General features: G+C 36.1%; 1 long non-coding RNA gene across 2 annotated transcripts; it reads right to left on the bottom strand.

The window, feature by feature from the left end:
- Nucleotides 1-3,636: 3,636 nt before the first annotated feature.
- On the bottom strand, nt 3,637-6,848 carry LOC126702037 (uncharacterized). 2 transcript variants are annotated; one of them, XR_007647636.1, is made up of 2 exons: nt 6,672-6,848; nt 3,637-4,054 (listed from the first exon to the last, which is right to left on the bottom strand). It is a non-coding gene; the product is annotated as an uncharacterized LOC126702037 (long non-coding RNA). The 2 variants fall into 2 exon arrangements; XR_007647637.1 differs by having other exon boundaries at nt 3,637-4,041.
- Nucleotides 6,849-22,712: the final 15,864 nt, after the last annotated feature.

Genomic DNA, 22,712 nt, shown 5'->3' with positions numbered 1-22,712 from the left:
AGACCTGGACATTCCTCCCAATCTGTTGCGCGAACATTTTGTTCATGAGCCTTTGGTACGTTGCGCTTGCGTTCTTCAGGCCGAAGGGCATTACCTTGTAACAGAAGAGGCCTTGGCTAGTCACGAATGACGTTTTCTCCTGGTCGGCTTCGTGCATTCGGATTTGGTTGTACTCCGAGAAAGCGTCCATGAAGCTCAGCAACTGGTGTCGGGCTGTAGAGTCTACTTGGACATCAACCCTCGGGAGGGGGTAGCTATCCTTGGGGCAGGCCTTGTTAAGATCGGTGAAGTCCACACACATTCGCCATTTCCCACTCGCCTTTTTGACCATTACTACATTTGCCAACCAGTCGGGATAGTATACTTCCCTAATGAAGCTCGCTTCCTGTAGCTTTCTGACTTCCTCTGCTATGGCTCGGTCTCGCTCGGGGGCAAACACCCTTTTCTTCTGTCTGATAGGTGGAAAGGCGGGCGACACATTTAACCTGTGCACCATGACTGAAGGGTCTATTCCCGGCATATCTTCATGACCCCATGCGAATACGTCTTGATTGTGTCTGAGGAAGGTTATGAGCTCCTGACGTACCGTGGGGTTAGCGAGCGTTCCAACTTTGGTTGTCCGGCCAGGATCGGAACTGTCAAGGGATATCTCTTTTAACTTCTCAACCGGCTCCGTTACCGTCCGGTGCTCTTCTATGCTTAAAGCCTGAACCTGATCCTCCATTTCCATCATAGCTATGTAGCATTCGCGTGCGGCCATCTGACTCCCGCGCAGCTCCCTTACTCCGTAGTCAGTTGGGAACTTTATCATCAGGTGGTAGGTGGAGGTTACCGCCTTCCACGAGTTGAACGTGGGTCTCCCGAGGATAGCGTTGTAGGCCGACGAGCAATCAACTACCAAGAATGTCACGTCCCTGGCTATCTGTTGAGGGTAATCACCTACAAGTACGGATAATGTGACCGCGCCCAATGGGAATACTTGGCTCCCGCCGAAGCCAACAAGCGGGGCATTTGTTGGGATCAGTCGTTCCTTGTTGATCCTCATCTGCTGGAATGCTGTGTAGTACAAGATATCTGCTGAGCTGCCATTGTCGATCAGCACCCGGTGCATATTGTAATCTCCTACACGCAAGCTGACGACGAGTGCGTCGTCATGTGGATGGTGAAGGCGTCGCGCGTCTTCTTCCGAGAATCCGATTATGGGACCCTTTCTCCGTGCTATCTTCGGTACGACTCCCGTCAACTGAACATTTTGTACCATTCGAAGGTAGGTCTTGCGGGCCTTCTTGGATGACCCGGCGGCAGCCATTCCCCCTATAATCATCCTTATATCTCCGATCGGGGGTCTCGGACGCTTATTGTCCCGTCGGGGACGTTGGTCTTGTTCGGGGGGATCCGTTTTCTCCTTGCTAACGAATCTCTGCAGCTTTCCTTGTCTGATAAGGGCTTCAATCTGCTGCTTGAGGTCATAGCAGTCAGCTGTGTCGTGGCCGTGGTCGCGGTGGAATCAGCAATACTTATCCCGGGAGCGTTTGTTGGGGTCGCTTTTCAGTTTTCCCAGGAACGTCAGAGCCTCTTTATCTTTGATTTGCATAAGGACTTGATCTATCGGGGCTGTTAGCGGAGTGAAGCTTGTGAACCTTCCCCCTAGGGGCTTAGGGCGCCTTTCGTCCCTTCGGTCTCCTGTTCTTGCCTTCTTTCGGCCTTGGTCCTGCCGATTGTCTTCCTGCCTTTCTCTTTTCCTGGGCCTTTCTTCCCGAGCTAACAGTGCATCTTCAGCGTTCATATACTTTGTATAGGGAAAACAAAAACTTACCCTTCTTCAAGCCATTCGTGAATGCTGCAACAAGTATCTTATCGTCGGCTTCGTCGATCGAGAGTGCCTCTTTGTTGAAGCGGGAGATGTAGGCTCTTAAAGTTTCATCTTCTCGCTGCTTCATACTCATCAAGCAAGCCGTAGACTTCTTGTATCGATGGCCTCCAATGAAGTGTGCGGTAAACTAAGCGCTGAGCTCTTTGAAGGTGCTGATGGAGTTTGGCGTCAGTCGGCTGAACCAAATTCTCGCTGCGTCCTTCAGCGTTGTAGGGAAGGCCCTACACATGATGGCATCCGCAACTCCTTGAAGGTGCATTAGGGTCTTGAAGGTCTCCAGGTGGTCCAGTGGGTCCTTCACCCCGTCATAACTGTCTATCTGTGGCATGCAGAACTTACTTGGTAAAGGGTAGGTGTTGACGGTGGCGGTGAACGGCGAGTCAGTTCGGTTGACAAGGTCGTCAAGGTCGCTTGATACTCGTCCCTTGAGAGCATTCATCATAACCTCCATTTGTTCCTTCATGGCTTGCATCTCTTCGATAACAAGCGGCGGAGTGGTTTCTGCGAGGGAGGGGATGCTTGTGTTTTGTTGTTCTGGTTTGCTCGGGGCGTTGCTGGCCTGGGGGCCTTCCTGGTTTCTTCTGTCGGCGCTGGTTCCTTCTTGATCTGCTCCATGGTTGTTGGGAACCGCATTTTTTTGTCTCAGTTGCTCTTCTAGGTCGTGGTTTTGTTTGGTGAGGCGCTCCACGGCGGCGGCGAGTGTCCTCACCTGTCTTTCAAGCGCGGTCGTAGGGGCTTCTTCTTCTTGAACGTCGTTGGTGGTCGCCATTGAGCGAGTGAATACCATGTAACTCTTCTGTCCGGGAAGCGAAAATGTGCTAAAACGATTCCCACAGACGGCGCCAACTGATGATGCCGGAAATAATACCACCAGTGAGTCACACGTTCCTCGTACGATTTGCAAATGGCACCTGCACAATGAAAAGGAATAACCTAGCGGGGAGTACCGGTGTGGTACCGGCCAAACACCCTCCGAAGGTTAAGTTAGAATTATTCTCACTGCTCTAGAGTGCTAGAGAAGGTAAATTATGCGTACCTTGGTTTGTGAGGGTGCTTGGGTTTTTATAGTAGCGAGGGCTGCCCCCGTTTTCCTTGGAGTAGAAGTCTTTTCCTTATAGGAGTCTTCTTGGGCGTATTTTACGGGATTCTTTCCATATAGGAGTCCTTAGGTTTCATGAAACGTGGGGAGCAAGTTATATATTTATACACGTAAACGTGCAGAGCAAACATTCCATAGACTGACGCCGTCAGTTTATGTTATCCCGTCAGTCTATGTTTATCCCGTCAACTTCAGGATGTTCAGCTTTATGTGTTCTCTTGCTTCAAGTCCCCGTCAGCCTTGAAGTAAAGCTGACGGCCAAAACATCTCATCACCCTTGTCAAGTTTGTACCGTCAGCTTTGTCAAGTATATACCGTCAGTTTTGTCAAGTCTGATTTTATCCTCATCATTATGAGTCGTGCCAAATGTGGCCTTTAAATTAGTGATATGAAAGAAAACAAATCAACTAATAAAATTGTGTTGTGGGTCATAAGTTGACAATAACAGAGAAGCCAATACAATCCATCTTTTCAATGTGCTGTAACGAAAATTGTCAAACTTGGAAGTTGTTTACATAAATAAAATCTCTCTCTCGCTCTCTCTCTCTCTCTCAAGTAATAGGTGCATAAAATATTGGAAACAGCTTAATTAATTATATATGAGCCTGGATTTTTCATATGGGAAAAAGTAGGCAAATCCCAATCCCTCATTTGTTCAGAAAAGGAAGGAAAACAAAAACTTCATTATACATAAAAATAAATGAATCAATAGATTTCAAAATATTATGAGGTTTATATTATTTACGTGGCTTCACAACCAAACTTACTTGATATGGTTGTTCCCAAGCAAGAAAAAAAAATTACATAAATAAAGAAAAAGGCCACAAGAACTTTAAGTTCACCATGGTTATCTCCTATATATTTTGCTGAATATTAAATGTGAATATAGTCATGAACTCTAATCTTGTTCAAGAGTTTTGATGGCAGAGAAAGCCGCTAGTGGCAATTGCCCTTGTTCCGACCAGGGATGTAAGTGCATGGATTGGGACCTGAGCCAGTGACAGGACCCCGTTGAACAGACTGAAGCAAAAGGCTTTCTTTCTTCAACCATTGTGCTCCTTATAATGGCCTAATTGCACCAACTTGTGAAGAAGCAAATATAATGGTAACAAAAAGCAGAACTGTCAAAACATTTTTCCAGATGTGAGAGAACCCCATCTTTATACAAACAAATAAAAAAAATGAAGGAAATGGTGTTTATATTCTGTGTTTTGATTTGTGAGTTTTGAGCTAACTTTGAAAGGAAATCAGTTTATAAAGATGGCTTCAGAAAGGTGGAAGAGAGATAGTTACATAGTTCGATTCTCAAAGCTGTTTCTTTGGATAAACGTTTTGACTGGTGCCAACAACGGTTTACTACGATTCCCTTGCTTGACTGTGCCATGGTTTGAAGGTTGAATTAAGTTGGAAAAGATCAAATTTAGTTAAACTTCTCATTTTGTAGGTCTACTTCTAAATTTCTAAGGGTGGAATTGTCACACTCCAAACCTAAAAGGATCTAAAGCATGAGAAATACATCCCAAGGGTACATGTGGATTTTTCCTTTTTGGCAAATCAAATTATAAGAGATCTTTATTTTCCTTTCTTTTCCACAAGATAAGAATATATAACCATACTAAAATCTCCATATTACAAGTTAGAGTTTTATAACACATTTACGAATAATAACTAAAAATCATGCGCCTCCACAATATATATGAATATATTAGAAAACTATGATTAAATTACATAAAGTTAAAATCTTATCAGGAATAAGGACCTTAACATCGAGTCTAGGCCTACCACACCAAAGGCTAACAAACCTCAAGCGACCCATCTCCAATAGAATTAATTAAGGTCTCGTTGAACATAGTAAGATTGAGTCACCAACCATTTATAGCAAAAGTCTCTAAATTTAACATAGCACTCTAATCATCACCAAAGAAGTAACTTCATACTCAAGGTATAGCTAATAAATCTAAAAAGCTGTTAGAGGGTGGGATGAACTAATGCCCAGTAAGTAGCATAATTAATAGGGGTGGGGGAAATACAAGTTTCATTCAATAATGATAATATGCTATGACAAGAATGATTTAATAATGAAACAACAAGTTTCTCAAAGTGAATACCTTGAAACTATGTACTATAATCTGTGAGTAATAACAATATAATTTTCAAAGCCATAATATCTAACATAAGGTAAATTATCACAAATATACTACACTACCACATAAACCGATCAGGGGATCCACCCATTCAAAATTGGCATGATATTGTCCTCTCTGGTATACAGACTCTTGACCCTATAGATAGCAGCCTCACCCATACCCTCAAGGTTTTTTTCTCCTCCCATGGGCAGCAGAGAGAGCGCATCAAATAAGACCTCTCTTGCACGTGGTCTCTTGGCCCTATGGGCAGTAGCCTTACTCACACACAATCAAGGAACCTCTTTCCCCCATGAGCAGTAGGGAAGAACACGTCATCCAAAGTAAAAGGGCACTGACTTGGATTTGATTCCATTATCACAAAGATTACGGAAACCAAATTGGGTGATCACCGGAAAATCACACATGGCATGATGTTAAAACCACATAAGCTCACAAGTTACATTACTTTGAAACACATAGTTCATATCCAAGTAGTTTCAGAAAAACCTTAAATAATCTAACTTCTACAAAGTTTGTAAAGTTTTCAACTTCATTCTTGTCAAAAAATTTTCTATTAATTTCCCAAATAATATAAGAGAAAATAAGCATCTTTAAAATTTTTCAATATACAATAAAATCAATGATTTTCTTATCAAAGATTAAATAAAAGATGCTCATTTTTCCATATCAACAATTCATGCATTTTCCCAAATGCAATACCAAATATGATGCATTTTCATATAAATATATATATATATATATATATATATATATATATATATATATATATTACGACACAATAGTTTTTAGGAAAATATAGTTTCCATAAGTAGTTTCCAAAGGCATGTCTAACTCAACAACAACATTTATGTAACATGGTTATTTTTCAAAAATCCCACTAAAAAGCTACTTACCTCGCAACTTGCCAAAAGCTTAATTCTCCAAGTTTTAAAGGAGATTAGCTAGAACCTAAATAATATAAGGCAACCCTATCACAATAAGTATAGAACTTGAAATTGTATCTAGCTACAATTTAGGAATTGTCAAATAAGCACTTAATTAGGTAAGCCTAGTATTTAACCTCATTAATAATAATATATTCTACTTCCAAAGTTTCTCAACAAATTGATTCACAAGGCATAAACTCCAATTTATAAAGTTAACCCATTTAATATCATTTCCAACATTATGACTAGTTTCCATAAAATTTACACTAAATCATTAAGAGACCTATAAGAGAAAAATCAAAATATCCTCTAAGATAAGAAATTTAGAACTTCAACTAACTCCAAATAAACCTAATAGCAATGGAAAAATTTAATTTACCAACCATCATATGTTATAACTCAAAACCCCTAAATTTTCCATCATACATAAACCTTAGATAGTCATCATTAACATAAACTATGATCCCACTCATCAAATAATTCCACCAATACAAAACCCATAAATATAAATACATAAATATCACTTCCAATGCTCATAAATTACATGAGTATCATTATAAAAACTTAGATAAAAATAACCTCAAACAAAAGTGTAAAATCCACTAAAAAATATTATAAATTTTTACCTCAAAGAAAAGGATGTGAAGGGGTTTCTAGGTTGTCAAGGATTTTCCGGTGACATTGCCGGAAAAATGATGGTGGAAATGGTGGCATAGAGGAACCGGTGGGAGAGTATGAGAGTGATAGAGAGGAGTTTGTAGAAATGAAAAGAAAAGAAAAAGAAACAAATGAGAGACAAGAGATGGCCGGCCAAAGAGAGTAGAGATATTTGTGAGATAAGTGGTGGGGGTAAAATGGGGTAGGTGGGCACATGTGGTCCAAATAAAATTTGACCATTACCCCTTCTCTTCTTCTTCTTCTTCTTCTTTTTTTTTTTTTTTTTTGACTGGGACGTTACAGGAATTCCCTGGCATTCGATTAGCCAAAGAAGAAAGAATGAAAATGACTAGCATCCGTAGTCATTTTGGCTGCAACTCTGCAGTTAAACGATCAACAATTCAACATACAGGAAATCCAAACATGTAGAAATTTAGCATTGTTTATATAAAACATAATTCTAATTAACATATATAAAATGAGAGACATTGCTATAATATTATGATAATATATATGGAAGATATGACATAGCTATAATATTATGATAATAATTATGGAAGATATAAAGAAGATGAATAGAGAAAAAGAAAATGAGTCAAGTATGATTTGATACAATTAATGACCTAGACTAGAGTTATATAATAGACTTTATGATAATATATGTATGAGAAAATATCAAGAAGGCAAAGGGAGAAAAAGAGAATGAGTCCACCATGGGAATCTTAATTTTGAAGACTACAGTTTCACTATCAAGCATTTTTTAAAAATGAAATAAAATTAGAATAAACTCATTAAATGGTATTTACGGCTAAATCATTTACTAACAATAAACAAACCAATGTTGCAATACTTTAACCCCAAATAGGATTAGATACAATGACACCCTGAACTAGAGTCATATTACAAAGTTTGGTCTTGATTAGGATTAAGCTTTGATTAATCCCAAATGTATTTTTGGATTTAAGTTGAACTAGAGTTATATTACAGACTTTGGTCTTGATTAGGATTGTGCTTTGATTAATCCTAAATGTATTTTAGGATTTAGGTTGAGTAAAAATGTATTAATTAAGAAACATTTTATTTGTATGCCCTATATTATATATATATATATATATATTGGTAATACTAAATATATGCAATTTTGGATTTTCATGTTAATTTTATTTTGGATCTTAGTATATGTCTTACTTTTAGATGGTGAATTTTTATTTTTATTATTATTTTTATTATTTTTTTAATACTTTGATCCCTCCAAGATGAAATCCTGATTCCAACTAGGCAAAAATCATAGATAAAATCACTTCTTGCATCCAAAAACTGAAGAAATGAGAAATAAGCATCTTCTAAACCCACTCCACAGAATTAAGGTCCCATGCTTGTGGAGTCTACAAACTTGTGAGAGGTCCACTTCAATCAAAATTTAAGTTATCAAAAAATTTGTGTTTCAATTCATTATTCATAAATAACCAGTGCTAAAGAAATAAAGATAGTATTACATAAGGATAAAAATTTGCTGGGATGGAACAATGCATTAAATTGAGATGTGCAAGAATCAAGAAAAGAAAAACGAATTCTTGTCATCATAAAAAGAAGAGAGATGCTACGTTTACAACATTTTTATAACAAATCACGAGTGGTTAGTTGTTATTGGTTCAAATTTCAAACTAACGCTAAGATTACTTTTTTGCCCAACAATAACAACTAATAACAACTTGCCATTTATGATTTGTTGTAAAAATGTTATAGACATATCATTTCTCTAAAAAGAAAAAAAAAGTATGTGCAATAAATTTGAGGTTTGTTATTCTCTTAATAATGAATGATTTACCTATTAAAACTTCATTTGTTTCAGTGTAATTTTTTTTTTTTTTTTTATATATAACTTTTCTTTAGTTACATTCTTGGAAATTCTCTTTTAAAAAAAATTCTTACCCTTGACTTATATGAAAACAACTGATTTTCTTACCAATCATAGTACAACAAAAAGGTCATCAATACCACATCGAAACAAAATAAAACCCCAAAGAACCTTTAACAAAAAATCAAACATACATATCACTTATTTCATATATATAAAATCCAACAAATATTTCAAGTATTTCACATTCATACACATTATCCACTCATTTCTTGCCTATTTGAAATAAAATTCTACCAAATATTTCAAAAGAAAATCAAATATGAAGTTTGTCATTCTCCTAATTATGAATGAGTTACTGCAAAGCCTATTAAGCCAATTAAGGCTCCATTTGTTTCAGCATAAAATATATTGCTTGATAATTTTTTGGTTTGACCAAGATTTTACATTGTTGTCCGCTCAAAAGCAAGGAAAATATTTGTCTTGAGGATGTTTTACGTCTTGCCAAACAGCCTTGAAATTTGTGGTTTTAAAGAAAGCATTTCAACTGATAAATTTTGTTGTGGGTCAAAAGTTTGACAATAACATGGGACAATACAAGCCACCTTTTCTTTACATTGTTATTGTTTATTAATTCTTTTCAACGTAAAGAATGTACTCTTTTCTAACGAAAATTATTAAACTTGCAAGTTGTTTACATAAAATCTCTCTCTCTCTCTCTCTCTCTCTCTCTCCAAAGTAATAGTTATGTATTCAACTGATGTATAAAGTATTGGAAACAGAATAATTTTATATAAATGAACCCCGGATTCTTCATATTTGAAGAACTAGGCAATCCCCATCCCCCACTTGTTCAACCAAAAAAAAAAAAAAAAAAAAACCTTAATTATAAAATAAAATAATGAATCAATATTATTCAATGTATTGTGAAGTTTACATTAGTTACATGGGGGTTCATAACCAAACTTACTTGATATGGTTGTTCCCCAAGCAATAAAAAGGAAATTTTACATAAATAAATTAAGGAGCCACATGAACTTTAAGTTCACCATGGTTATCTCCTATATGTTTTTCTGAACATTAAATGTGAATATAGTCATGAACTCTAATCTTGGTCAAGAGTTTTGATGGCAGAGAAAGCCACTAGTGGCAAATGCCCTTGTTCCGACCAGGGATGTTAGTGCATGGATTGGGACCAGAGGGAGTGACAGGACCCCGTTGAAAAGACTGAAGCAAAAGGCTTTCTTTCTTCAACCATTGTTCTCCTTCCAATGGCCTTGTTGCACCAACTTGTGGAGAAGCAAATAAAATGGTAACAATAAGCAGAACTGTCAAAACAATTTTCCAGACGTGAGAGAAACCCATCTTTGTAAAAACAGCAACAACAACAAAAAAATATTATGAAGGAAAGTGTGTCTATATTCTTTGTTTTGAGCTAATTAAGGTACTTTGGAAAGAGATAAGTTTTTTAAGATGGTTTCAGAAAGGTGGAGAAGAGCTACTTATATATATAGTTTGTCTCTCTATGTTTTTCCTTTGGGTAAACATTGACTATAATGGCCACAACGGTTTACTATGGTTTCCTTTGTTTGACTGACCCGTGGTTTGAAGGTTGAACTGAGTTGGAATGGATCAAATTAATTCAGTAAATGCCTTCTTTCGTAGGTTTACTTTCATATTTTTATGTATACGTGTAACGTGTTGAAAGTAAACCCCTCGCATACGATTAGCAAAAATAAGAAAAAGAAATTGACAGTCTGTACTTTCGAAACCCATTTTGTGGCTAAACGATTAGTATACAGGAAATCCAACAAAATCAGAACATCAATAGGCCTTGGAAATTGACTGATAACTGAGTTCGGCTAAAGTATTTGTAAAGCCAAATAAGATCCTACATTTACAGCAATTTAGCTATTAGAAAAGATAAAACATAACTATGATATTGAAAATGTGAGAGATGGCTATGATATTATGATAATTTATATGAAAAAATATAAAGAAAAAAAATAAAGAAGGGGCAGAGAAAAAAGAATGAGTCAAAACACAAACTTATATCAAATGAAAATCTTTTGATGGCTACAGCTTCATTATTAAGCATTTAAAAAAAATATTACAATAAACCCATTAAATGGTATCTTAATAATAAGCTAAATCATTGACTATCATTAAAAAAAATCAAAGGTTACAATATTTTTAATAGAAATCCTTTATCTTATTTTTTGTGTTCCACTTTGAATATAAATTCTCTGTTTCAATATTTTGTGTACCACTCTATATTCCACTAATTGTAGTATGTTGTGTGATGTGAACCCCGTCAAGAATAACGAGACCCAACAACGAAAGGGAACTCAAGATCGTTCTATGGATAGATTCAAATGAGAGACCTTGACCCGTTGTTTATGACAAACAAGAACCTTGGTATAAGGAAGACGCCACAAACGGTGGTGGAAACTCCGTTTGATAAGTCGAGATGAACGCCACGGGAATTCCCGATAAGTTCGAGTAGTTCTTCAAAGAACCAAAGAGAATAAATCTCACAAGTTTTATCAATAAAAATATCTGAAAAACGTTTACAGACTTAAATGACTATTTAAGGGCTTCTTAAAACTTGACAGACAAGAAAATATATTCTAAAATAACTCCTAATTGATACCTAACCATATTAGGAATAAAATTTGACCTAAAAGCATTAAATGCACCTAAAAACAAGGAAATAAATCACCTAAACCTAAAATAACGTTTTTTTACATAAAAATACCAAAAATAATAAATTACAATAATTAAATAGTAAATTGTGTCCTACATCAGACCCCTCCTCTTGAAACAAACTCGTCCTTGAGTTCATCTTTGAAATCTGAAATCTTCCGCTCCAAATAAACAAATACTTCGAATGCTTTAATAACTTGATCCGGTTCTGAAACTTGAATCCTTCATAAAGTGTAGCATAAAATTTCTTCTCATCTACTTTCAATTTACTTGCAACATCAATCAACAAAGGGTTGATAATAAAATTAAAATTTTCTACTCCAAGAAAATCAACATATTGTATAGTCATCTTCAACAAATCAACTGAGACTTGAGGATTGTGAGTTGTGGACTCATCCTCATATTTGACCTCAATTGAATCTTCCACAATGTTCTCAATAATTACCATCTTTTTTTTTTTTTTTTTTTTTTTTTTTGGGAGCTTGGTGCACGAAACAAGATAGGATGATAGCAGGAAACAAAAGATAAAAGGGATAGAAAACTGATTTTAGAACCTGTGCTCTGATACCAAATGATGTGAACCCCGTCAAGAATAACGAGACCCAACAACGAAAGGGAACCCAAGATCGTTCTATGGATAGATTCAAATGGGAGACCTTGACCCGTTGTTTATGACAAACAAGAACCTTGATATAAGGAAGACGCCACAAACGGTGGTGGAAACTCCATTTGATAAGTCGAGATGAACGCTACGGGAATTCCCGATAAGTTCGAGTAGTTCTTCAAAGAACCAAAGAGAATAAACCTCACAAGTTTTATCAATAAAAATATCTGAAAAACGTTTACAGACTTAGATAACTATTTAAGGGCTCCTTAAAACTTGACAGACAAGAAAATATATTCTAAAATAACTCCTAATTAATACCTAACCATATTAGGAATAAAGTTTGACCTAAAAGTATTAAATGCACCTAAAAACAAGGAAATAAATCACCTAAACCTAAAATAACGTTTTTTTACATAAAAATACCAAAAATAATAAATTACAATAGTAAATAATAAATTCTCTGTTTCAATATTTTGTGTACCACTTTATATTCCACTAATTGTAGTATGTTGTGTATATAATTTGTATTCTTATATTTAAACTACAAGTAGGATTATAATCATTTTGCTTGTACTCTAAGTAGGATTAGTTATATTAGAGACTTTGATTTTGAATCTCGACTAGTATTGAGCCTTGATACAATCATAAATGTATTAATTAAGAAACATTTATTTTTACGTCCTATATTCTATATATAATATTGTTAATACTAAATATATGCTAGTTTGAATTTTCATGTATTAACTTAATTTTCAATCTTGGTATATGTCTTATTTGCAAATGGTGAAATTTGTTTTTTCATACTTGGATCCCGCAAGATGAAATCCTAATTTCAATCCTTCAAGAATCATATATAGGTAAAATCATATCATGCATCCAACAACAAATGAAATGAGAAATCATCTCCTAAATCCGCTTGCTTGTGGTGTCCACAATCGCTTCAATCACAACTTACGCTATCAAAAAGGTTGTGAAAAAAAGTTATATATGTTTCAATATTACTAAAAAATAATCAGTGTTGAAGAAATTGCGATAAGATTACATAAGGAAAAATTCTACTTGGATGGAACGATGCTTCAAATTGATACAACATAATGTGTCAAAGCTCTACAAAAGTTAGTAAAATCAAGAAAAGAAAATAACCATGTATGCAAACAAACTCTCTCTCTCTCTCTCCAAAGTAACAACCATGTGCGCAATGCATAAAATATTGGAAACAATTAATTTTATAAATGAACACGGATTCTTCACATGGAAAGAACTAGGCAATCAATCTCCATTCCCTACTTGTTCAAAATTCAAAAAAAGAAAAGAAAAAAAAAAGTAAAAGTAAATAAACGTTAATTATATTCATTAAATAATGATCAATATATTTCAGAGTATTTTGAAGTTTACATTAGTTACATTGGTTCACAACCAAACTTACTTGACATGGTTGTTCCCAATCAAGAAAAAGAAAATTTTACATAAATAAAGCAAAGGCCACAAGAACTTTAAGTTCATCATGGTCTCCTATATATTTTGCTAAACATTAATTGTGAAAAGAGTCATGAGCGCCTCTAATCTTGGTCAAGAACTTCAATAGCATAGAAAGCCACAGCAACACCCACAACAGAGTCAAGAGTGTGCATGGCAACATGGCTTGCTAGTGGCAAATGCCCTTGCTCCGACCAGGGATGTAAGTGCATGGATTGGGACCAGAGGCTGTAACAGGACCCCGTTGAACAGACTGAAGCAAAAGGCTTTCTTTCTTCAACCATTGTTCTCCTCCCAATGAGCTCATTGCACCAACTTGTGAATAAGCAAATAAAATGGTAACGAAAAGCAGCACTATCAAAACATTTTTCCAGATGTGAGAGAAGCCCATCTTTAATTGTACAAACAAACAAAAAAAAATGAAGGAAATTGTGCTTATATTCTGTGTTTTGTTTTGTGAGTTTTGAGCTAAGTTACTTTGGAGAGAAATCAGCTTTTTAAGATAGTTTCAAAGAGTGGAAGAGAGCTAGTTATGTAGTTTGAGTCTCAATGTTTTTTCTTTATGTAAACGTTTTGATTGTTGCCTACAACGGTTTACTACGATTCCGTTGCTTGACTGAGCCATGGTTTGAAGGTTGAACTGAGTTGGAAAGGATTAAATTCAGTTAAACGTCTCCTTTCGTGGGTTTACTTCTAAATGGAATCGCTCATACGATTAGCCAGAAAAAGGAAAAAAAGAAAAAGAACAAAGAAAATAACTGTTTGTAGTTTTGAAACTTTGTGGCTAAACAATCAGTATACAGGAAATCTAACATAATAATCAGATCTTTAATAGGCCTTGGAAATTGACTGATAACTGAGTTCGGCTAAAGTAGTTGTAACGCTAAATAATATCCTACATTTACAGCAATTCAGCTATGAGAAAATATACTATATAACTCTAATAGTAAGAAAAAAATGTGAGACAAACGTCCTCCTCTTGTAGGTTTACTTCTAAATTTCTGAGCGTGGAATCCCCTGGCATACGATTAGCCAGAACAGAAAAAAGAAAAAGAAAATGACTATTTGTAGTTTTGAAACTTTGTGGCTAAACAATCATTATACAGGAAATCTAACATAATAATCAAAACTTTAATAAGCCTTGGAAATTGACTGATAACTGAGTTCGGCTAAAGTAGTTGTAACGCTAAATAATATCCTACATTTACAGCAATTCAGCTATTAGAAAATATACAACATAACTCTAATAATAAGAAAAAAATGTGAGACATAGCTATGATATTATGATAATATATATGAAAAAATATAAGGAAGAAAATAAAGAAAGACAACGATAGAAAAAGAGAATGAGTCTATTAGGTTCTAAAGTTTAGGATTTTATGTATTTAGAACTCTAATTTGTATTGTTGGCAAACCATGATCAAAATAATGTGTTTAGAAGTGTTTAAAGCTAGCTCAAAGTTGTGCGTCAATGTAAAGTTGGAATCGAGTTAAAGCAGGAAAGGATTGTGCCTTTCAGCTTGGCTCGATCGATCGAAAGACAGGCTCGATCGATCGAAGCTCGTGCAGAATGCTTTTCTGCAGATTCGTCCAACTTAGCCCTAGTTGTTTTAAAACGTTTTTAGGGTTTCTTATTTGTCCTAAGTATAAAAGGCAAACCCTAGCCACGTTTTAGTGTTGCTCATATTTGCGGTTTGTGTAAATCTCTTGTGAGATATAGAGGAGTTTTCCTTTACACAAACTTAGGGTTTTCAAGGAGAAGATTTATATACGCCTTGATGATCAATTCAGTTGCTACCATTGAAGTTTAAAGAAAACACAAGCGGGTGTGCTTGTATCTGGTGGTGAATCCAAGAAAGAAGGAGTCCGTGGATTCGGAACTTGCACGTGGTCGTGTCAGTAAGTTCTACTGGTTGGTAGTAATAAGAAGTCGAGCGTGGGGGCTTGTAAGTCTTATTGTATGAACTTCGATTCTTTCAAGATAGTGGATTCAAATTTACCTTGAGGATAGCTAGGTCAAATTCTCCCCAGGTTTTTACCGGTTTGGTTTCTCGGGTGATCATATCTTGTGTTATTTATTTTCCGCTGCTTTGCATGATTTGATCTTTTATATTGTGATAACCTACACTTGTTTAATTGGACTAAGTAAAAACTTGGCTAATTACCTAGATTTAATCAATTGTTTAAGGGGTCTAAAAACTATCAAGTGGTATCAGAGCGGGTAGCTCTTTTGTTGTTGATCCTTTGATCACTGAGCTGATCCTTGACCCCTGTTGTCATGGAACACGGACACTCTCTAGTTATTCCTCCTTACTTTGATGGGAATAATTATGCTTACTGGAAAGTAAGGATGAAAGCATTCCTGAAATCCATTAATGAGAGGGTGTGGAATTCTGTTGAATACGGATGGGAGAAGCCCACTACTCCTGTTAGTGAGTGGGAAACTTCTCAAAAAGAAGCAGCTTCGTTTAATAGCAAGGCTATGAATGCGATCTTTAACACTGTTTCTATGGAGGAATTTAAGAGAATCTCTAATGTTGAGATCGCTCATACTGTTTGGAATATCCTCCAGACTGTGCATGAAGGCACAAAGGCTGTCAAAATAAATAAATTTCAGCAATTGACTTCTAAATTTGAAAGCATTAGGATGTCTGATGATGAATTTTTAGATGAATTCTATGCTAAATTGAATGATATTGTTAATTTTGCTTTTAACTTGGGTGAAATCTATGATCAACCTAAAATTGTTAGGAAGATTCTTCGATCTTTGACTGAAAACTTTAGACCCAAGGTGACTGCCATTACTAAAAGCAAGGTTGTGGACTCCATCCCTGTTGATGAACTTGTAGGATCTCTTCAATCCTATGAGTTGGATCTACCCAAAACTACCAAATTCAAATAAATGGCTCTTAAGTCAGTTGATGATGTTGAAAGTGGTGAATTTGATGATGAGCTCTCTGCTACAGAGATTCCCTACCTTGCCAAGAACTTTAGAAACTTTCTCAGGAATAGTAATAGAAAGGCAAGAGACACAAACACTGCTGAACCTAGAAATTTTAGGAGGCATGATCCCACTAAGGTTAACAACAATGATAAACCTAGAGAAAGAGTAGGTCAATCTTCAAATAATTCTTTGGGCTCTCAGTGTTTTGGATGTCAAGGGTATAAACACATGAAATCTGAATGTCCAACCTATTTGAAGTCTAAGGGTAAGGCTATGGTTGTAACCCTTAGTGATGGTGAAGTTTCTGATAATGAGTCTGATTGTGATGAGGATGGAAACTTCATTACTTTCACCGCTACTGCTGTAGTTGATGAGAGCATATCTATTGAAGAGAACCCTTCTGATGAGGAACTCTCTGAAGATGCAAATCTTCAAGAGGCCTATAATAAACTTTGCAAAGTTGCTGCAAAGGATGCTATGAATGTTAAACTTGGCCTGAAGAAAATTGAATCTCTTGAGCTTGAAAAGAAAATTTTGCTTGTTAAACTGTTTGATGCTAATGATCTTTTGAACAATGTGAAAATTGAAAATATGCTTTTGCTTGATAAAGTTAAATCTTTGGAACTTGATTTATCTGTTGCTAGATCTGCTAGTTCTAAACTTGATCAAATGCTGAGTGTTCAAAAGTCTTTTTCTGACAAAACTGGATTAGGTTATGTTGATAGCATCTCTGTATCCGCTCCCCATTCCACAAAGTTTGTTCCTTCATCTTCTTCTTCTGAACCTTCAGTGAGTGAGATAGTGAGTGAAACTGTCAAACCCCCTATGAGTGAGGTTGTTAAACCTTTAGAAGGTTTATCATCTAGGAAGATTAGGGTTGATCTGAAAGAGTCTAAGCCTAAGAAGCCTACCCTATCTAAGGACAAGATACATGATAAGCCTGCATGGGTTTGTCACTTTTGTGGAAAGTCTGGACACATTCGTCCAAATTGCTACAAGTTGCAAGCTGCTAAGAGAGCAAACAACCCAAAAGTACTTGTGCCTTAAGCACTTGATCCTATGGTACTTATTGGTGATTTGGTAAAGGCTTTAAACCTTTATTCCAATCTTGGAGTTGGTAATCATTCTCATGTGAATAAGAACTCCAATGCTCGTGGTGCATCTAAAAGATTTTGGATGCAAAAGACTCGACCTAACTGAGTCTTTCTGTCATGGTCTTTGTGCTTCATTGCTCTACCCTTTGTGACCATTGTTCTTTGGTTTTGTTTTGTTTTTTTGTTTTTTTGTTTTTTTTGTTTTTTTTGTTTTTTTTTTTTTTTTTTTTTTTTTTTTGTTTTTTCTAGGATTTGCATAGCATAACATTCATGCATTTCATTCTAGGTGTTTTTTATTTTATTATAAAAAAAAAATAAAAAATAAAAAAAGGGAAGAAAAAGGAAGCACATTTTGTTTTGTACTATTCTTCTTGGTTTATGTGAACAAGGTTGGTCAATTTATTTTCACATAACATGTCTTTTGTACCTTGTTTAGCTTTGATGAGCTTATTTATTGCACTTTACTAGTTGAAATTTTGTAGTGCATGTTGTGTGGGAAAGATGTTTATGGCTTTTGATTACTATGTCTTAATCTTGAAGTCACATGTTTTTAAATGTTTTACTTGAACTTTTAGAGAAAGACATAAATAATCATTTCACCACTGTTCACTAGCCAATCATGAACACCTTAGTGCATATCATAAGATTTTGTGCTCGAGAAAGTGTAGCACATGTATAAAAAGAACATAAGGTGAAGCCTCAGGTTAAATTGGTAAATTCTTAAAATCAAAATTGGTGTGTACTATTAGGCTTGATGCCAAACTCACATAACTTAAAATTGGAATGTATATTATGAGGCATAAATACAAGAAACTTATATGATTGCAAGCTTATGATCTAGGAGATGTGGGAGTTATATGATGTAACTCTTTAGGTGATAGTCTCTTTTAAATTCTTTGTGATGAATTTTGTAGACTTTGTGATTGATTGCTATTTACATATCACCTCACATGTATCTCAAGTTTTTGCTAGTTGCACACACTACACGAGTTACTCTTTGCTAAACATTGTACATGTTATTGTGTGTGTTTATGGTTTGACCAACCAAGTTTTGCAAATACTTTGAATTTTGTGCAAAATTAATTTGTTGCTTGAAAATTTGTGGAGAATGCAAGAAATTTTGTTTTTGGGAATTTGGGCTTAAAATCCTTGTTTTGAAAATCATATCATCCTATATTCATGCATTTTTGTTCTTGAATTTCAATGCTTTGAGTTAAATCAAATTGTTTTTCAAAAATTGTGTTTTTCCTCAAAAATATGGTGAGCCTCTGCCTAATTCGATCGATCTATTCTGTTTTTCGATCGATCGAAAATTTTTTAAATTTGCAAGAGAGAGTCTCTGTCTGTTTCGATTGATCAAGGCTGATTTTCGATCGATTGAAACTCGTGAATCAGGTTTTTAAAAAAAGTCAGATGGGACTTTTTCAAAGTCACTTTTTCAAATAGTTTTCAACTTTTCTCTCTCTCCGCGTTGGCTCTAGGCTCCACCATCAAATTTTTGTTGTTTTCCTTCAAGATTTTTGCAAGGTTTTTGTCCTTGGAGGCCGGTAAGTCCCTTTTGCCATTCCTTTTCAATTTTATTTCTTGATTTCATGCATTTTTCATGCATTATCATGGGTATTTTCGGCACTTTCAATTTATTGGGGTTTTTGATGATTCAAACCTGTTTTTGTGAAATTGGTCAATGGGTTTTTGTCCTAGGATGCTATAATTATGATTCTTATAGTTTAATTTGATCAATTTTGTGGTTTTTGAGAAATTGGAAATTCTAGGGTTTGAAATTATTCCGAATTGGGGATTTTTGTCTAATTGGGTTAAATTGATGAAATTGGCTTATCAAATTGGTGTAGTTGGTCATTATTTTTGTTATTCTATCATGTGTAATGATCAGTTCGTCAATATTTTTTAAATTGATCAAGTGGTTTTCCAAATTTTGGGATTTTTGTGTTAAAACCTTAATGTTCAAGCCAATTTTGTAAATTTGAACCTTTTGGACTTAATTCACTGCATTAGAACATACATCATGTCATTTAACTTGTTCATGCATCATATAGATTTTTTTTCTATATTCTGTTTTTGTGCTAACTTGCAGTCTGCCCTTGGTTTTGGTTTTGTGTTTTTGTTCTTGTGCTCTGTGTTTTGGTCCTTATCTTAGCACCATGCCTAGGAAAACTAGAGCCAATAGGACCCCTTCCACTTCTTCTGTGTCTCCTTCTAGGGTTGAGGAGTTTAGGAATGAGAAGTGTTGTGAGGCCTATGAGACTTTGAATCGTAAGCGTAAGATTTGGGTTGAGCGAGCTGTGGTCTTAGATGAGCTTGATCCGACCATTAGGGCCAATTTTGAGTCTAGAGGTTGGTTGCCTCTCTTAGAGATAGATCATCCACCCCCGACCGCCCTGATTAGAGAGTTCTTCTCGAACCTCTCTTGCCACATCTATGATTCCAACACCCTTGTTAGAAGTTGGATACGAGGTGTAGAGTTCACCATTATCCCTCGGGTAGTGGCTGAGGCTCTTGGGGTGCCGGTTGTTCGGGATGCTGACTATCCCTATGATGAGTCACCCTCATTAGATGTTGTCATGTCTTACATCACTAGGTCATCTATCCAGTGGGGTTCTGATCCTCGGATCACGTTCGCTGAGCTTACCGAGACGGCCTATCTCTTCTTTAGGATAGTGTGTCATTCCTTGTGGCCTATCTCTCACTTCCACACTATCCCTTTAGAGCGATGTGTGTTTTTGTATGCCTTTGTTTCTGGAGCATCTATCAGTTTTCCTCACTTGTTCCTTCGTTCTTTGAACGAGGTTCATAGGAGTTCTGCCGTAGGGTATGCACTGATTCATCCTATTTTCATTCATAGGATTTTGCTCTTCTTAGATCTAGATGGTTTTCCGTTTGGTGAGCCTGTTCATGTGATTGCTCCCATAGGTGCCACCTTTCTTCGTTAGAGGGCTGCTCAGTTAAAAGTTGCTCCTTCTCGTCCTAGAGGTGCGTCATCTTGTGGTGTTCCCCCTCCTCCCTCTTCTACAGGTACAGCTGTTGTTGAGACGTCAGGTGCTGCTGCTGATGCTGATGTTCCTCCACCGACTGCTTCGGATGATTCAGAGATTCGTCGCACGTTGGATCATGTCTTGACCGTTCAGGCGGCTTAAGGACAGATTTTGGTGGACGTACTTGATGAGATCCGTGCCTTGCGTGCGGAGTTGGCGCAGTTTAGACCATCTCCCTTTTGATGATGGATATCTTGTTTGCCCTTTGGCATTCCGTCACAAAAAGGGGGAGTACTTTGTAGAGTTTTTGCTTTTAGGGGGAGTTTATTTGTTTTTGGTTGGAGCTTGTGGAGTTTAGATTGTATCTAGGTGCTTCACTTTGTACTTAACATTTTTAGCTCTTATCTTGTTTTTGATGGGATATTTATGTTAGGGGGAGTTTTATGTTTTTGTTGGTACTTTATTTGTTTCTTGTTTCAAACTGCTTATTGATTTATATTTATGAGTTATTCATTGATATATGTCTTTATTTGTGTGTTGTTTGAAATCAAGAAATTATTTTGTTTACTTGTATTGTTTTCACACGTGCGGTTATGCATTTTGTTTAATGTTTCAGGAAATATACAGGTTGATTCAATTGAGCTGCTGTCTACACTTGCAACTGATGGATAGTAGTTAGGATTGAATTTGTTTTATGAGCATTATTTTGTAAAGGGCTTTTTATTTTGTAAACTTCGAGCTTCTAGTTGTGTTTTGTCACAAATTGTCAAAGGGGGAGTTTGTTAGGTTCTAAAGTTTAGGATTTTATGTATTTAGAACTCTAATTTGAATTGTTGGCAAACCATGATCAAAATAATGTGTTTAGAAGTGTTTAAAGCTAGCTCAAAGTTGTGCGTCAATGTAAAGTTGGAATCGAGTTAAAGCAGGAAAGGATTATGCCTTTCAACCTGGCTCGATCGATCGAAAGACAGGCTCGATCGATCGAAGCTCGGGCAGAATGCTTTTCTGCAGATTCGTCCAACTCAGCCCTAGTTGTTTTAAAACGTTTTTAGGGTTTCTTATTTGTCTTAAGTATAAAAGGCAAACCCTAGCCACGTTTTAGTGTTGTTCATATTTGCAGTTGTGTAAATCTCTTGTGAGATCTAGAGGAGCTTTCCTTTACACAAACTTAGGGTTTTCAAGGAGAAGATTTATCTACGCCTTGATGATCAATTCAGTTGCTGCCATTGAAGCTTAAAGAAAACACAAGCGGGTGTGCTTGTATCTGGTGGTGAATCCAAGAAAGAAGGAGTCTGTGGATTCGGAGCTTGCACGTGGTCGTGTCAGTAAGTTCTACTGGTTGGTAGCAATAAGAAGTCGAGCGTGGGGGCTTGTAAGTCTTATTGTATGAACTTCGATTCTTTCAAGATAGTGAATTCAAGTTTACCTTGAGGATAGTTAGGTCAAATCCTCCCCAGGTTTTTACCGGTTTGGTTTCCTAGGTGATCATATCTTGTGTTATTTATTTTCCGCTGCTTTGCATGATTTGATCTTTTATATTGTGATAACCTAGACTTGTTTAATTGGACTAAGTAACAACTTGGCTAATTACTTAGGTTTAATAAATTGTTTAAGGGGTCTAAAACCTATCAGAGTCAAAACATAATAAATTAGACCTACAATGGAAATCACAATGGAAATCTTTTGATAACGACTAGGGCTGTAAATAAACCAAACCGTTCATGAACAACTCGAGTTTGGCTATTTAAAAAGCTCGTTCATGTTCATTTGTTTATAAATAAACCAAACTTGAGTTTTAGTTTTAGGGTTGTTTGAGAAACAAGCCGAGCTCAAGTAAAAACAATTTGTTCGTGAACAAGCTCGTGAACAATAGGGCTTGATACAAAACAAGCCGAGTTTAGGCTCGTTTATAGCTTGATAAAAGGCTTGATATATATTTACTAAATAAACTCATTATTATGAAATTACACATATCTTAATAATAACATAGTTCACATGAAACCACTTACCACTACCCATTAATTTTTCTTCTTTCCTCTAATTTTTTTAACACTCCCTCTAAGTTGTACATGGAACACTTTTAGACTTAAGTGGCATATTTTTTTAATCCAAGTGGGCCTTGTGGGCACAAGTGCGGGGCCTTCCTCCTTGGAGGAAGAAGGGAGTAGGCCTTGGCCAAGTAGACTATGGCGGAGAAAAGATTTGGAGTCGTCACGTAGTTTTATGGTCTAGAAACCATGTATATAGTAGCATCCTTACGTGGAAAGACTGATCTTACTACCGAAGTATGGTTTCGGAGTTTAGGTACGGCTTGGGAAGATGTTAGGCACCCAAG

This window comes from Quercus robur, chromosome 10 (assembly GCF_932294415.1).
Source record: "Quercus robur chromosome 10, dhQueRobu3.1, whole genome shotgun sequence".
Taxonomy (NCBI): domain Eukaryota; kingdom Viridiplantae; phylum Streptophyta; class Magnoliopsida; order Fagales; family Fagaceae; genus Quercus; species Quercus robur.
Note: the sequence above shows the minus strand (reverse complement) of the source record. Positions and strands in the feature narration are given on the sequence as shown.